Genomic DNA, 14323 nt, shown 5'->3' with positions numbered 1-14323 from the left:
GTGTTATCCAGACGTTTCTCTCCTCATCCATTCTATCAAACTATAACCTACCGACAATGAACTTCCTTCAGGTCCCTAAGTGTAGCCGTACTATCTCATACATCTATGCTCAAGCAACTCATTCTACCTGGAGTGTTCTCAGGCATCTAGTGATCTTCCAAGCCTGAGGTCTAAGGTGATTCTCCCATAAAACTGTACCTAGATCCATGCCCAACCCAGCCACTACTCAATTCTTTCTTTGGGCTTCCACCAATTTCACATACCATAATATCTGTTTATCACTTATAAAATTTATTTATTGCAATCTATTTCCCCTAAGAAGGCTATAAATTCCTTGAGGGGAGGGACCATATATAAGTAACCTCTAGCATCCACAGTACCCAAGAGTTATACACACTGAAGGTGTTCAATAAACATTTGTTAATAAAAGCTACAAAGTCTTTATATTGGCTTTTAATCCTGTGATAAAACCAGAGTCAATAAAAAATTTAATATACAAAACACTGGCCACATAGACAAAATCCACTAATTTACTTTTTTAAAAGAAAATAACTAAAGGGCATGATTCCCCAAATACACAAAACAAGCTATCATCAACAAATTATAAAGAACGCTTTTTCATGTTTTAAATATTACACATTCTATGTGCAAAGTAAAGAAGCCTGTTTTTTTTAACACTGTCTCACCTCACCGTTCTACACCTATTTGCTCTTTCTTATCTATAGCCTCATGCTATCCTGCTATCCTTAGATTATACAAAGAAGCTTTTTCAGGCCTATCCACAGTCCTGTCTGACCCGTAATGTTCTATATTCCAAAGTTAATCCATGCTCTCCCATTATTCTGTCAAAACTTTCCTTCCTGCACTGGGGCAACACTCAGGTAGATGTGGAAGACAAGAAAGCATTCTCCAGAAACCTAAGGACAGTACAAATATATAAAGAACTAAGATGTTTAATATTCCCAAAGACTATCTGCACTTTAAGAGGCAATTATAAATACAAATAAATATTGAATTAGTAAAAGGAGAGAAGACTTCCGAAAACCATGTTTCCCAATAGGCAAGGAAGACCAAGAATCTGCAAAACTAAGTCTATGCCAACTAACACCACTAGACCTTGAAAAGATGGCAAGAAATATAGTACTCCTTCTCTCTTTTTTTTTTTTTTTTTTTTTTTTGGCCACCCCCACGGCAATGCAGAAGTTTCTGGGACAGGGATCAAACCTGTGCCACGCAGTAACCCAAGCCACAGCAGTGACAATACTGGATGTTCAACCACTAGGCCACCAGAGAACTCCAAGAAATACTGTACTCTTGAATCAATTTTTCATACCTTTTCTAAATGTGTTGAGAAATCCACAATGGATACACATGTGGAAACGAGATCTTCTGAAACCTATAAACTGTCCTTGGCTTGGGTTCAGAGGAATTGAAAACTATGACTTCCTTGTATTTTTCAAGATACAGCAACCAATGAGGTTCTCTCAAAATGAATTTTTAATTCTTATATTTAGATAGGAGTTCCAGTGGTGGTGCAGCGGAAATGTTCCAACTAGGAACCACGAGGTTGTGGGTTCGATCCCAGGCCTCGCTCAGTGGTTAAGGATCCGGCATTGCTGTGAGCCATGGTGTAGGTCTCAGATGAGGCTCGAATCTGGCGTTGCTATGGCTCTGGTGGAGGCTGGCAGCTGTAGCTCCGATTAGACCCCCACCCTGGGAATCTCCATATGCTTCGGGTACCATCCTAAAAAGACAAAAGACAAAAAGAGGAAGGTGTGGTACATATATACAATGGAATACTACTCAGCCATAAAAATGAACAAAATAATGCCATTTGCAGCAACATGGATGCAACTAGAGATTCTCATACTAAGTGGAGTAAATCTAAAAGAGAAAGACGAATACCATAGGATATCACTTACATGTGAATCTAAAATATGGCAAAAATGAACCTATCTACAAAACAGAAACAGATCACGGACAGGGAGAACAGACTTGTGGTTGCCAGTGAGGACAAAGGAGAGAATGGGACTGACTGGAAGTCTGGGTTATTAGATGCAAACTATTACATTTAGAATAGATAAGCAATGAGGTCCTAGTGTATAGGGAACTATATCCAGTCTCTTGGGATAGACCATGGTGGAAGGTAATATAAAAAGAGGAATGTGTATATATATGTATGACGGGGTCACTTTGCTGTACTGTAGATATTGGCACATTGTAAATCGACTATACTTTAATAAAAAAATACATAAAATTGAAAAAATTTCCTTGTATTTGCAATACTTTTTCTATATATACCTATACATATTTGTTTTTAAAAAATGCTATTATATAATCTACTTTTTCTACTCACTCATCCTCCTATCTTAATAAATATATTTGCAACACACCACCACTCAGTTCTTTGTACTATCCCACTGTATGGACATACCATTATTTAAATAACCAATCCCCTATTTTGACAACTTGAGTTATTTTCCACTTTTAGCAATTATAAAGAGCACAATGATGAATAAACTTGTACATCTATCTTCACAACATATCTTGATTATTTCCTAAAAATTTTTTAGAAATAGAATTTGAGACAAAGGGAATGAAAGGCATGGAAGGATGAAAGAGTCAGGGAAAGGAGAGGAAAAAAAGAAGACAGAAGGAGAGGTAGAATAGACAGATTTAAAAATACAGGAGATCTGTGGTGCAGTGGGTTAAGGAACTGGTCTTGTCACTGCAGCACACTGGGTCACCACTGTGGCTCAGGTTAAATTTCTGGACTGGGAATTTCCATGTGCCACAGGCATGACAAAAAAAAAAAAAAAAGAAAAGTCTGAGTTTATTAGCATTAGCAGAGTTGCTCTATTATTTTCAGCAAATTCCAAAATTACTCAGGTTTACCTAGGTTTACCTAGGCTGAAACTTGCAATCCTAACAAACAAAACACTTCTTTGGAAGCTTTTTTTCTCTGCCTAGAAATTCATGGGATTTTTTTTTTTTAATCTTTTATTTTAAATAATATTGCTAGACTGAGACTTGTAAGAGTCTCTAAATACTGAGTTTTTTACTTCCTGGAATATGGCCGTTTTCATACACAGGCTTTTTTTTTTTTCTTTTGTCCTTTTAGGGCCACACCAGCAGCATATGGAGGTTCCCAGGCTAGGGGTCTAATTGGAGCTGTTGCCACCAGTCTACAACAAAGCCACGGCAACGCCAGATCAAAGTTGAGTCTGCAACCTACACCACAGCTCATGGCAACACTGGAACCTTAACCCACTGAGCAAAGCCAGGGATCAAACCTGCAACCTCATGGTTCCCGTTCAAATTCGTTTCCACTGCACCACGATGAGAACTACAACACAGGTATTTTTTTAGTGCAGCTTCCTTCATTACGTCTTTGATTACTGCTTCGTTCACAATTTTACTTTTTTCGTTTTGTGTTTCGGAAAAAGAATTTTCCATGTTGAATAGTTTTGGTTTTCTTCCTCTATACCCAGCTCTTTTCTCTCATTCTTTCAGCTTTTTTCATTTCTCCTAGGTCTAGTTCTAGACTGCCATCAATATGGTTTTTCCACAACATAGTATATTTTCCTCCATTTCTGCAATTCAGTGATCATTTGGGAGGTCACATCACAGATCGGTAACCAGATGTCAGGTTACCCACCAATTATTTTTTAAATTGTCTCAATTGCTTTAAAATATATCTTTATGGGAGTTCCTCTCGCAGCACAGTGGAAACGAATCCGACTAGGAACCATGAGGTTGCGGGTTCAATCCCTGGCCTCATTCAGTGGGTTAAGGATCTGGCAGTGCTGTTAGCTGTGGTGTAGGTTGTCAGCTACAGCTCTGATTCAACCCCTAGCCTGGGAACCTCCATATGCTGTGGGTGCGGCCCTAAAAGGTAAAAATAACAACAATTATAATAATAAAATAAAATGTCTTTATGAATCAAGAATGTTTTCACATATATCAATGCTGATAGAGATTGTGAGGGTTTGAAAAGGAGAAGGAAAGACAGAGAAGGAAAACTAGGTAGGAAATGGATATAAAAGGAATAATTCCAAAAAGAGAAACTGAAATATTGTGGTAATTTCTTTAAATGAAAAAGGATATTTAAATTTTTAAAAAATGGAAAAAGTGAGAGAAAGCTAACATTCTTGACATTTAATTTCCAAACTCAAAAAATTTTCATTTTCTTACCAATGTTCTCAAAAGCGAAATTATTAACTAGACAGAATATTTGAGGACATTACTGAATCAATGAAACTTTACACTAAAAAGTTTTAGTCAAGCGAACTAGTGACAAGTATCTTATTTATACTGAACAGCAGCAGGCATGCCTGAGTGGCATAATGAACAAAGTTCTTTATTTGCTATTAATGAAAGATTATACCACCTTAAGAAATGGTGAAGACAGAAAACGTCAGTAAAATCAGAAACCATGTGGGGGAGTATTAAAACAAACAAAAAAATCAAGATTCAATTTGACATAAAAACTGTTCAAAAAATATTCATAAATGTAATTTTAACTTAGTAATAAAACAGAAAAAGACTAACCTCTGAACACGTTTCTCATTCAAAACAAGAAAAACCAACCAAACAAAAAGAATTATAATGATTATGACGTGAATGCCCAGTTTTTTGGTGGGAACTAGATTGGGGCATATTGATCACCTAATCAGGTGTGCTTTTTGAAATGTAAAAGAAAATTAAAGAAAGAACTGAAACAACCTATTAAAAAAAAAAAGGAAAAGGAAAACAACTCAATGAAGATATAACCACATAGAAAAGCCTAACAGTGCACTTTGGCATATTCATTCACTTTTTAAGGAAGCATATGCTACATACCACTAACAAAAGTACCTTTCCTTCTCATTTGCCACTCAGGTCTTCTCTGATAGCCATAAAAATGGGGGTTGGGGGTAGGAACAGAGAGAATAAAATACTTTCATTTCATATATCCAAAAACACAGATTCATCATTGCATTTAGGAAAAAAGTACATTCTGATAATGTAAATTTAATTTCTGTCCATGCCTCTTCTAGAAAAATATCTGTAAACACAGTATTCACTATAAAATAACCATCTTGGAACTGGTACAGACTTTAAAAGCTTAATTATTAACTATTAAATGTTAATTATTAACTGGTATCAAACATATTACACCTTATTTCTATTCTTCACTATTACTAGAAGATGCATGTAGTTCCATTTTCATTTCTAAAGATAAAGCACATGAGAAACTGCACATAAGATTTTGCTTATCACTGCATTAAGCAGTCTCAATTATCACGTAAGAATTAACACTTAGGGAATAGCGGCATGAGGACCCAACAAAATGAATGAAGTAAGACAATCAACTTCTCAACTTTAACACTTTTTATCTAATATACAAGAATAAAAGGAAAGAAATGCTGAGTAAATATTATGTTAATAAGATGTTAAGAGAGTATAAAAGAAAGAATTAAAGAAATAAAAGAGCATCCTAAAATTATTTGGAAAAAGAATCAAGCAACATTATAAAAAATGTTAAGCACTAAGTAGAATGGAATTAGATATGATAAAATGAGTTTTAAACTTACTTAGTAACTGCTTATCAACACCTGACTATTAATTCTAAGAGAGAAAGTGAACTTACATGTAACTCATATTATATGCTAATAAAGCTCAAGGGAAAAAATTTGAAAAAAACAATAAAACTTACAGAAAACAAAAATATGCCTATCCTAACTATAAAGAGTAGTTTTAATGCCTTTGATACATACTTTTAGAATAGAAAAAAAAATGCAAAGGAACAATGAAAAAGAACAGTTACATAAAAATGGATCAAAGCCAATAAAAAGAGTAAATACTCGGTCTTGTGTTCAAGTGCACCCAGCACAAGTATAATATACGGCAATTTTGCCTAAGGAACAAGAACCATAAATGGCCATATGCTAACTCTGTGAGCTTCGTCTTAGGGTTTAAATAATTCTGTGTACATAACAAACACTCCTGAATTTTGCAGGGATTAATAAAAATAAAAGGAAAAATGTATGCAGCAAATTTTAAACGTAAATGCTCCTAAATTCATACTTACTAAAATTCTAGGTAGGAAGACACATAGATATAGTATATAAAAAATACATGAGGAGTTCCCTTGTGGCATAGCAGGTTAAAGACACAGCATTATCAATGCAATGGCTCAGATCATTGCTGTGGTATGAGTTCAATCCCCGGCCCAGGATCTCCCACATGCCTTGGGCATGACCAAAAAAAAAAAAAAAGCACATGAAATAATGAGACTGTACAAAAGAAGCCAGAGACATATTACCAGTTATTTTTAGGTGAAGTCTTGTCTGTAATTTCCCATAAGATAACATTTTAATAAGATTTTGTTTTTATTTCAATTCTTAAAATGATCTGAAATGCTATAAAATATTAAGATAGAAAGCACAAGTGAGATGGAGTTCCCGTCATGGCTCAGTGGTTAATGAATCTGACTAGGAACCATGAGGTTGCGGGTTCGATCCCTGGCCTTGCTCAGTGGGTTAAGGATCTGGCATTGCTGTGAACTGTGGTGTGGGTCTCAGACGCGGCTCGGATCCAGCATTGCTGTGGCTCTGGCGTAGGCTGGTGGCTACAGCTCCAATGAGACCCCTAGCCTGGGAACCTCCATATGCCATGGGAGAGGCCCTAGAAAAGACAAAAAAAAAAAAACAAACAAACAAACAAAAAAAAAAACAAAGAAAGAAAGCACAAGTGAGAGTATTTTTAAAGGGTTAGGAATACAAGTACCATGAAAGCTAGCCTATCAAGAATCCTTGGGAGTCACACAGGACAGAATTTTCCAAATGGCTCAAATAAAAATCTTACTTTAAAATTTTGTTAAAAGTCTTAGAAAGATACACAGAAAAACACACATGAATCTGCCTGCCTTCTTAGAGAACAGACTAGAAGGATCTGTTTTGTAAGACAGACCCAGGGATGACAATATGAACACATAGTACACAATTTGATTGCCCTCAGGATTCACTGAAATGTACAGAGCAATATTTTCATACATTGTTGTTGACTGATTGTTTCTTTATCTATGATGTACTTTTGCCTTTTTTCTTAGCAGTGCCTTTCTTTCTATGGATGCCCTCCTTTCCCATTTTGTTATCTGTTACTTGTAAACAGTTCAGTGATTAAGGGTACAGTTTAGGACAGCCGCAATAAGCCACAAGACACTCATATTCCCACTCTGCCAAACACAGCTCTAAACCTCAGTTTCTTCATTTGCAAAATACAGATAATAATAGCACCTTAGCGCATAAGGTTGTTTTGACAACTAACTGAGATAAAGCCAATGAAGTATTTAATTGGCACAGAACTTGGCATACAGTAAACAGTCAATAAAAGTTAGCTATTTCTTTTCTTCCTATTATCGCCTCAGAAATAAGCTCAATTTTTGGAAAAATACATCTGCTCATGTGTATGTGTGCAGAATGAAGTCTGGAAAAAATTCTCGAAAAGCTAACAGTGTTTCGCTGAAATAACATTTCACATTAACTAGGACCACTAAAATCAAAAACACAGACAATAACAAATGTGGACTGGCAAGGCTAAATGAGAATTCCAAGTGGTGCAGCCATTTTGGAAAACAACTTAGTTTCTTAAAAAGTTAAGGTTATTATATGATCCAACAATTCCGCTCCTTGGTATCCATAAGAAATGAAATATCAGGCTCACATAAAGACTTGTGCACAAATATTTATTGCAGCATTGTTCAATCAACCCTAATGCCCATCAACTGTGAATAGATGAGCAAAATGCGGAATTCCGCACTATGGAATACTATTTAGCAATAAAAAGAAATGAAATACTGATACATCTACAACATAAAGGAACTTCAGAAACACTATGCTGAGTCAAAGAAGCCAGAAATAAAAGACCACATATGTATGACGTACAGTTATATGAAATGTCCAGAAAAGGCAAATAAGGACGCAGAAAGGAGATTAGTAGATGCCCAGAGCTGAGGCTGTAACAGGGATTAAATGTAAATGGCTGCTAGGCTTCTTACAGGGGTGATGGACATGTTCTAAAACTAGACTGTGGTGATGGTTGCACAACTCAATGAAATTTAGTAAAAATTGTTAACATTTAAAATGGGCATATTTTATAGACTGTAAATTACAATATCAATGAAGTTTTTTATAAAGCTAACTATGGTTATCTCCATTTTCATGGGTGATTTTTCCCCAAATTTTATTTGTGAAAATGGTTTGAAGAAAAGGATTTGTTTAAAAAAAAAAAAGTAACTTACAGGACTTACATGTGACTAAAAGTAAACTAAGGCACAAGGACTCTCCTTTGAGTAAATTGCTTGGTCCTCATATACCTATTCTGTCTGTATCTTTTATCGATTAATTGATTTCTCAGTAAGATGTGGATAAATAGTTATTAAGGAGCTGATTAGTGAAGTTTCACTGTATATTCTCTTGGATTCAAAGTTGAGAGAAAAACATTAACTGTCCCACATGGAGTTTTCTAAACTCCAGAAGTAATACTGTGATATGAAATACTTTTAAAATTGTTTTTCACCTTGTCTGAATAAGAAGATAACATAGGCTCTGCTCTAAAGACTGATGTAGTTATATCAAGACTAAATCTAATTAAAACAAAAATATCAACAGCAGAATACAAACAGTTTAAATACTTGGGCCCAGGACTCTTTTTTAAAGAGATTTCTCAAGACTCATGAACAATAAAGTCTCAGAATAACCCCCTTCTAGATTTATGAAACAGAGACCAGCCAAAGACAGTATTTGACTGTATGAAGATATACAGCAGACCCTGAACAAAAACAATATGGGTTTGAACTGCATGAGTCCACTTACACATGGATTTTAAAAGTAAACACTACAGTACTACTCGACCCAAAGCTGGCTGACTCCAAGGATGCAGAACCATGAATATGGAGGGCTGACTAAAGAGTTATACTCAGTTTCAACTGCTTGGAGGGTGGGTGCCCTGACCCCTATGCTATTCAAGTACATGCTATACCCTGAAAATAGAAGCCCAAATAAATCAAATTATGTCTAAAAAATTGGGATAAAGGAACTTTTATTAGTTTCCTGGGGCTGCTTCAACAAATTACCACAAAGTTGGTAGTTTAAAACAACAGAAATTTGGAGTTCCTGGGGTGGCGCAGCGGAAACGAATGCGACTAGGAACCATGATGTTGCCAGTTTGATCCCTGGCCTCGCTCAGTGGGTTAAGGATCCATCACTGCGGTGAGCTGTGGTGTAGGTCGCAGACGTGGCTCAGATCCCGCACTGCTATGGCTATGGTGTAGGAGAGCAGCAACAGCTCCAATTCGAGCCCTAGCCTGGGAACCTCCATATGCCGTGGGTGTGGCCCGAAAAAAAGACAAAAGACAAAAAAATAAATAAATAAATAAATAACAGAAATATGTTCTCTCACAGTTCTGGAGGCCCAAAGTCTGAATTCAAGGTGCTAGCAGAGCCATCCTGCCACTGTAAGTTCCAGGGAAGACTGCTCCTTTGCCCCATCCTAGCTTCTGATGACACCTGGCATTTCTTGATTTATGGCACCATAATGCCAATCTCTGTCTGCCTCTGTCTTTACCACAGCGTTCTTCCTCTGTATGTCTCTGTGTCCTTTAGATATAAGGATACCAGTCACTAGATTTAGTTCCTACCCTTAAATCCAAGATGATTGCATTTTGAGATGCTTAACTAATTACATCTGCAAAGATCCTATCGGAAAGAGACCAGATCAATTGTTTATTGTAACTGAAACTATGTGAAAGGCTCATTCTCTTAGGAAAAAATATCACTGAAAAAAAACCCTGACAACTCAAATTTGAAACTGTTTTGTGCCTTCTCAGTAGGATACGTCTTCCCATTTTAATTGTGTCCTTTTCTCAGTAGAAAATATCCTATAACTTCAGCAGGAAATTCTATCATAAAAAAATTCTAAAATACATGTAAAGAGATGAATGGAAATGTTTTACTATGTCAGCTTTTTTTCCAAAGGCTGTTTCTATCCCGGTGTTCCCCATCCCAGTGAATGCCTTCTCCAACAACCTTGTAGTTCTGGCTATGATTGTTGTCGTGCAATCAACCCATCAGCAGAGCAACCAACCCATCAGCAAATCCTGTCAACAGCTTTAATATATGTTCCAGATGCAACCAATTCTATTCCATCACCACCAGCCTGGTCCAAATCACCATCATTTCTGGCCAAAGTTGAGACTTTTAAAATGTAAATCTGCTTTGTCACCTTCTATAAAACTCTACAGTGACTTCCAGCACAGATGCAATAAAATCTAAAGAAGCCCTTTTCTTCTACCTTCTCCTTCTCACTCTTTCCCAGCCACACAAGCTTGGAAGGTACCTCGTCATGCTGTTCCCTCTATTTGCTTCATCCAGGTATTTGAAGGGTCACCTCATTGAAAGGCCTTTCCTGACAACCCTACCTAAAACTGAACTCCTGGTCATTCTCCTTTGACCTTTCTGAACTATTTTTTTTTTTTGACATAATAACAATCTAACAATATATTAGTTTGTTTTTTAATGTTAGCCTTATTGCCCTGGAAAATGAAAGCATATCTGGCTCAATGCTATATGCCCAGCACTCCAACAGTATCTGGCATGTACTAGTTCAACAAATAACTGAATGAAGAACATACCTAAGTTTTGAATGGCAACAATAATGTGTTCACGTATTTTCCCTCTTCAAATTCCCTCCTCTTTGTGAGGAGTATTATGACAAATATTCCTACAAATTACTTCTGATTCACAATGCGTTTTTATTCTGGTTCGAAAAAACAATTACCAACACAAGTTTCTCTGCAAGTTACACATTATCAGGAGAGACAAAAAGATGTCTGCCATGACATAGAAAAGAAAGAGCTAGAAAGGAAACAGTCTGTTGATCTTGATACCACTCTTTCCAACTACACTTCATTTCTGACTTTCTCCTTCCCACATAGGACTCCTACTTTCCAAAAACACAAGAATGCTTTCATCAGTAGTTAGGGCTATTGCATCTGCTTCATCTGTCCTCCCCCTGAATAGTGTCCCAAAGTAAATTTCAAGGAATAATGTTTCCTAAGGGTGTTGACAGACAGGGAAAGGGGTCAAACAAATTTAGGAAAATTTTCATTAAGCAAAATTGAGGGTTTTTTTTCTTTACTGTAGAGGACTCCTCAGAATCTTAACTATGTTAATGTGCACTATAAATCTCCACAATGAAAAGAGTTACATGTGGTAACCCAAACTTATTTTTTTCACCTCAAACCTAATGGAATTTTTCTTTCAGTCATTTCATTCATTGAGCCCTTCTTTCCTAGCTACCTCAAAAATTCTGGCAGCCTGACTTAGTGAAAACACTTTGTATTTTAGATATCAAGAAAGGTTTAAAAGGAGACTTGCTAATGATTATATTTATTTATACTATGATTAAAATAATTCACTGTAATAATTTTATAATTAAAATAATTCATTATTGGGAATAATAATGAGTTATTCCCAATAATGGGGATAAGTCATTTTTTGTAAATGGTCAAGAGTGACAGAAATTAAGAGAATTATTACAAGTAGCAGAAAACTGGGGTCAAAAGCAATCAGGCAACTTTCCCTCCACCCATACATCTTTTTTATAACATACTAACCAAAACAAGGGTGAGATTAGAGGGGTAGAAGGAAGCAAGCTCTGGTAAGTTTTTAGCCTAAGTATATTTACATTTCTGGAGGAGACTATAATTATAGCTAAGAGACTCCGTAAGAAACTAAACCAGTAGGATCACTTTGGAACATGATGAACACAAATTCACACCTTGTCTGATGCAAAAATTACTTCCTTCACAATTCCTCTTTTTCTCCATCATTTTCCCATCTTTCTGCAGGGATCCCACCCTCATCACTGACTCTGCAGGGTTACCCTTGTCTCTAAAACCTTCTTCTGGTCACCCCTTTCACTCCTATTCTGAATCACTGCCAGCTTCCAACCCTGAACTCACTCATCCTAACATCTGCAGAGTATCTTCACAGATATCTGATGTCAGAGGCAGAAGTTGAACTAGTCATAGATAGCTCTAACACCAAAGAAACTCTTGAAACTTGGGGACCTGACTGGAATATGGCCCAATTGCACCCTCCCCACGAAACAAACAATGCTACTACCTTCAAGCCCAATCTCTCAACAATCCTAAATTCTTTGAGCTAAAAATAGCTCAGCTGTTGTCTCATCTGCCAGCAGATGGCCAGACTATTTTTAATTCAGGATGCTGGAGAGCAGGAATGGATCAGGCTAAGCTAGGGCAGCCTAGAGGCCCTCACTCTGCAGAGTTCAGCGTTTGCTGCAGAGCTATAGTGGGGCAGGTACCAAGAGAGGGCAACCTAGAGCTATTCTTGGGTCTGTGGGCTTCACACTGATTGTAACAATATAGGTGTATGGGGTTTTGTTTCTTTTTTTTTTTTTTTTTTTTAACCACTTACTTCAAAATAAAGTCTGAAATGTAAGATAATTTAATACAAGTTTTAAATAATCGGCTTTAAAGGTTTCATTATTTTTCTTTTTGGGTAAATAAAAGTCCTTTAAGTGGTGTCTTTGAGAATGGATTTTATATAATAAAGTAAAATCTCCCCTAATCTAGATAAAGTTTTCTAAAAGCTATACTTAACAACAAAAAATACAATTTTCTTAAGAATACGTGATGAGCTGAATGAAATCTTGTGAGTATTATTTACAGGCCATTTTGCTAAAAGGTAATTAAATTAATTTTGAGTATTAGTGCTTTGAAATCTACTCACACACCAATAAAATTTTAAAACACAAAGGATTAAAAGCCTGGATATAAAAATACTACATATTTGCTTGTTTCTTGTCCATTTCCCTTCAGCTCCATATTAGGTACTCAATATAAATTCGGGGCAGGGGGTGGAGACGGAATGAATGCAGGCAGGTACACTTAGAAGGGTCATAACGACACCCACCTTTCTACTACCATGAACCAACTCCTATCCTCTCACAATCAGGGAGGACCAAACTAGGCCATTCCAGTTTACACTCCCACCCAGCCTGACAGACATACAGATATTAAGAGACCAAAGTGGGCCTGAGCCAGGTCACAACAGCGAAGAAGAAAAGGAAGATCTATAACAGTTTCCAGGGATACCATCTACTACAAAATATTACACTTTCTGAAAAGATAAAATGGGTTATCCTATCAACTTATGTTTGGGAGATAATGCAGATGGATAACTAGAAGGGAAGAAAACAAAGGTCATCAGAGATTAACTACCAGGAGACTGCTCAATGAGATTTTGTAGCAGACTAAATGTAGCTATAAAATGTGAGGGAAAAGCTCTATATATCAAGTAAAGAAAGTACTCTTGTGCCTAGTCCCTGCATGGGTAGTCACATTCTTCATAATAAGCTTCTCCTAACTAAAAGGAAGGGGCAAAAAACAAACAAACAAACCCCCCCCCCAACTGGAGTTCCCATGGTGACTCAGTCATTAACGAATCCGAATAGGAATCATGAAGTTGCAGGTTCCATCCCTGGCCCCATTCAGTGGGTTAAGGATCCAGTGGTACCGTGAGCTGTGGTGTAGGCTGAAGACGTGGCTCGGATCTGGCGTTGCTGTGGCTATGGTGTAGGCTGGCGGCTACAGCTCTGATTGGACCCCTAGCCTGGGAACCTCCGTATGCCATGGGTGCAGCCCTAGAAAAGACAAAAAGCAAAAAACAAACCCCAAACTGGCTAAACATCAAACAGACAATCTTGGTACAGCTGGTACACACACTACCAAGAGGTCCCTATGTCTAGAAATAGCAAGGACCAAGCTATAAGCCCTCTAAGGATGCCAATCAAGAGAGGCAGGAATACTCTCAACGGGCAAGTTAACAGAACAGTGTGTTCACATTCATGGCACATTAGAGAGGAAGCAACCTTACAATCATTAAGTTCAACATCCTAATTTTAAAGAGAAGGAAACTAAGGCCCAGGGACTTTATTACACTGCAAAGCAAGAGAACTGGGATTTAAACCCAGGATTGCACATTCTCCTCCCAGTGAGCTCTCGGTTAAAATATACTTACATTAGCATCTTGGGGAGAGAGAGAGAATAAATATATAAATAATGTATATACTATATATACAGACACACACAGAGAGTCCATTTCTTCATTCTAACACTTGTAATTGAGTGTATTAAAAGTATACTTTAACATGGAAAATATAGTTTCATACACTAAAAATTTAGTTTGAACTTAACTGCTTTAACCTGCAAGTTATTCATAAGCCTACACATAACAATTCTTTTAAAAATTCC

General features: G+C 36.8%; 1 protein-coding gene across 5 annotated transcripts in view; it reads right to left on the bottom strand.

The window, feature by feature from the left end:
* The window catches only part of ARFGEF1 (ADP ribosylation factor guanine nucleotide exchange factor 1), a 147712-nt gene that overhangs the window by 131209 nt on the left and 2180 nt on the right, over positions 1–14323 (bottom strand). The gene's annotated exons all lie outside the window — the stretch shown is intronic.

The sequence above is a fragment of the Sus scrofa genome, chromosome 4, assembly GCF_054392235.1.
Source record: "Sus scrofa isolate SSC_HxYL_T2T_F1_AM1 chromosome 4, Sscrofa_HxYL_maternal_Yorkshire_Landrace_v2.0, whole genome shotgun sequence".
Taxonomy (NCBI): domain Eukaryota; kingdom Metazoa; phylum Chordata; class Mammalia; order Artiodactyla; family Suidae; genus Sus; species Sus scrofa.
Note: the sequence above shows the minus strand (reverse complement) of the source record. Positions and strands in the feature narration are given on the sequence as shown.